The sequence below is a fragment of the Podarcis vaucheri genome (genome assembly GCF_965113315.1).
Source record: "Podarcis vaucheri genome assembly, chromosome: Z".
Classification (NCBI taxonomy): domain Eukaryota; kingdom Metazoa; phylum Chordata; class Lepidosauria; order Squamata; family Lacertidae; genus Podarcis; species Podarcis vaucheri.
In genome coordinates this window covers 32,302,490-32,306,006 of record NC_138758.1, presented here as the reverse complement: position 1 = coordinate 32,306,006, position 3,517 = coordinate 32,302,490, and the positions used below count along the sequence as shown (strand labels likewise).

The 3,517-nt window shown below is 44.7% G+C and overlaps 1 pseudogene across 1 annotated transcript; it reads right to left on the bottom strand.

Annotated features, from left to right (window-relative positions):
* Window positions 1–351: 351 nt before the first annotated feature.
* Window positions 352–1,693, bottom strand: LOC309524247 (ATP synthase F(0) complex subunit C3, mitochondrial pseudogene; annotated as a pseudogene). The gene is made up of 3 exons: window positions 1,626–1,693; window positions 867–1,099; window positions 352–494 (listed from the first exon to the last, which is right to left on the bottom strand). The product of its transcript is annotated as an ATP synthase F(0) complex subunit C3, mitochondrial pseudogene (transcript).
* Between the last annotated feature and the right edge of the window lie 1,824 nt (window positions 1,694–3,517).

The window sequence follows — 3,517 nt, the reverse complement described above, 5'->3', positions numbered from 1 at the left end:
GGGTGACCAAGATGATGGTCTGGAAACCAAACCTTAGGAGGAATGGTTGAGGGAGTTTGGGGTGTTTAGCATGGAGAAGAGGAGACTGAGAGGTGATCTGCTGGCTATTTCCAAATGTCTGAAGAGCCATTGCATGGAAGATGGTCGGCTGCTCAAGAGGGGAGGATCCGAACTGATGGATTCAAATGGCCAGAAAGGAAGGACTCTCCCACCTCCCCACCCCGAGTTCAAACTTGCTAACGTCTTTAATTAAATTGCTTTGGAAATAGTTTACATTCCAAGATAAACATTTTCCAAACCCAGATTCACAGAATCAGATTGCATTAATGCCAGCCTTAGAAACAGATCTCTTTAGATGCCAAAAAGAATCAAGAAACCAACCATCATGATCCAGAAGAGACCCATTGTTTCAGACAGGGCAAATCCCACAATAGCATATGAAAATAGCTGCTGCTTCGGAAAAGCATTTCTGACATAGCCAATAATTAACACTCCTGAAGATTGTTCCTTTTTTAAATTACTTTTTTATTCAAAATTAAAACAAAACATATTATCCAGAAACATATCATCCTTATTTTCCCCCTTTTTTCCTCTCTCCCCCCACAGAACCCACCCACCCCACCCCGACTTCCCTCAGTTCCAGTCTTTGATTTCTCTAAAAATGCTGTTCTCTGCATGTTACACAGTTGTATAGACCCTCAAACTATTTAAGTAATAATTATCAATAAAAAGTTTGTGAATGTTTATTCAAAACCAGCCAGGGAGTCCAGTTCGCTTTGTTGCATCTTCAAATACTTTGTAAAGGGTTCCCATTCATCTTTAAAGCCACAGTTATCCTTGTCCCATAGCTTGTATTTTAGTTTTGCCAGTCCTGAAGACTGTTCCAACACCAGCACTGGAACCGACCACTCCAACTGTGGCAGCACCAATAAATTTGGCAGCCGTGTCAATGTCTCTGCTGAAAGCACTAGCTTGAAACTCCCTTAGTGTTAGTTGACTGTCTGCACCAGTAAGGAAAGTTGTGCTGCCCTCTTCAGTCCTGGCTTCTGGCCTCGACAACACCGTTGAAGAAATCGGTCTGTATAGATGTATAGATGTTCTGAACCATAGGCGCAACGGAGGACTTGTGGGAGTCATTGAGTGCAGGTATACCAAAGATGGATGTCCCAAACACCAGTGATCAGTTCTAGTGCTTTACTACAGAAAGGTGTAGACTTACAGTATAGCCTGCCAGGTCTCCTAGCCATTACACATGTACGATGGACACCGCAGCAAGGCTTGTTCGTGCCCAAGCTAATGTGGATACATTATTTATACACAAAGCTGCATACATCACTTTATCTATGAGTTCCCATCACTTCATCTGGCCAGATGACGACATAGGTGGCAAATACTCAAAGCTTAGAGATAGCTCCCCTTTCTGGGCTCAGAGCCCAGCACCCCAAACCCCGCAGATAAGGATAACATCAAAGCAAGCCAATTAACTTACCGGGTATATCAAAGCAAGTGAGTATAAACATATATGAGCTCATTGCTACAACAACTACCAATTAATTGTGGGGTTATCTTGAGTACCAAGATGGCGTTAGCAAAGCTTCCGGAACAGTTCACCTTTGGTTCAACACAATAGAATTCTTGATCCAGTACACATCAAAGAGAAGGACCCAGTGGCAAGCTTGACACAGGCAAACATAAATTCAGGCAAGCGGGCAGAGCAACGGGGGGCTGCATAGTCTGGGAGGACCCAGGGCTGCACCATCTCACTTGCAGCAGGGGAGGAGAAAGGAAAGTTTTAGGAGTCTGGCCAGCTGTGCTCTCAGAGTGGGAGGGCTAAGATGCCCAATGGAGATGGATGCCAGTGGGAGTGGTGGGGGTGGATGGATCTACCTCAGAAGGACTTCTGAGGTAAGCCATTTGACAGTGTAACAAACTCCCTCAGAAGGCGGCGGACCCTCCTTCATTGGAGGTTTTCAAACAGTGCTCAGATGGCCATTTGCAAAAAGTTTCTTTAGCTGTGGTTGCTGCATTGCAGAGTGTTGGGCTTGATGACCTTTGGAGTATCCTCCAACTCTACAATTCTGCGATTCTCTTCAGAAGGAGATTCACTGGGGAATCTCTGTCCACCTGTCAGCACACTGTAAAGGAATCAAGCTGAAGTTAGACGAATAGCGGGCAATTTCTCCTCCGGTGAAACATGCTTGGATGGCACAGAAGGCCACTTTGCACTGGCTCATGCACTTGCTGTCTGCATTTCAATGACATTTAGACTCTGAGCTCTCATGTTGCCTCATCTGAACTTAGCTTTGTGCTAAGTAGAATCGGAACCCCTTCGACTTTTTGGCATCTTTACTCTGGAAACCACTGGCTCAGCCTCCACAAGACATGCCAGTTTATGAAAAAGTATTTGGTCTTGGCAGAAACTCAGAAGCTTCAAGAGCTGTCACTTTCTGGGGGGGGGGGAGCAGGGAGAGAGAGAAGGAAGTTAACATATAGAATCATAGAATTTTGTGCAGTTGAAAGGACCCTGATAGTCATATACCCTAACCCTTTGCAATGCAGGAATCTTCACTAAAGCATCCATGACAGGTGGTCATCCAACCTCTTCTTTAAAACCTCCAAGGAAGGAGAGTCCACCACCTTCCTAGGGAGATGTTCCATTGTTGAACAGCTCTTACCCCCCAAAAGTTATTCCTAATGTTTAGTTAGAACCTCTTTTCTTGAAATTTGAATCCATAGGTTCAGGTCCTAGCCTCTGGAGCAGGGGGAAACAAACTTGCTCCATCCTCCATGCCACAGCTGTTTACATATCTGAAGATGGCTTTCATATATCCTCTCCTTTTCCAGGCTAAATGTCCCCAACTCCCTCAACTATCCCTCATAAGGCTTGGTTTCCAGACCTGTGGTCATCTTGGTTGCCCTCATCTGCACACATTCCATCTTGTCAATATGCTTCCTAAATTGTAGCACCCAGAACTGGAGTCAGGACTCTAGATAGGGTCTGACCAAGGCAGAATAGAATGGTACTATTGTTTTCCTTAATCAGGACACTAATTACTGTTGATGCACTTAGAACAGCATTAGCTTCTTTTGCTGCTGCATCACACTGTTGACTCATGTGAAGCTTGTGGTCTACTTAGACCCTTAGATTCTTTTCACAATTACTACTGGCAAGCCAGCTGTCCCCCATCTTGCATTTGTGCAGCTGGTTCTTCCGGCCGAAGTGTTGAACCTGACATTTGTCCCTATTGAAATTCATTAAGTCAGTTTTCTCACAGCTCTCCAATCCTTTAAGGTCATCTTGAATCCTGATTCTGTCTTCAGTGGCACTGGCTATCATCTGCAAATTTTATGTTCTTATCTTTCCTATACGACTGCAAAGTGATGAGCAACCATATTGCCCACCCCCCCCAAACCTAGCACGTGGAATTGCATATTTAAATATCATTTCCCACCCCCACCCCCTTTAAGCTTGTTAAATGCAGAAGAGGAGGGTGTCTGTTCTCACATTCTTCCTGGG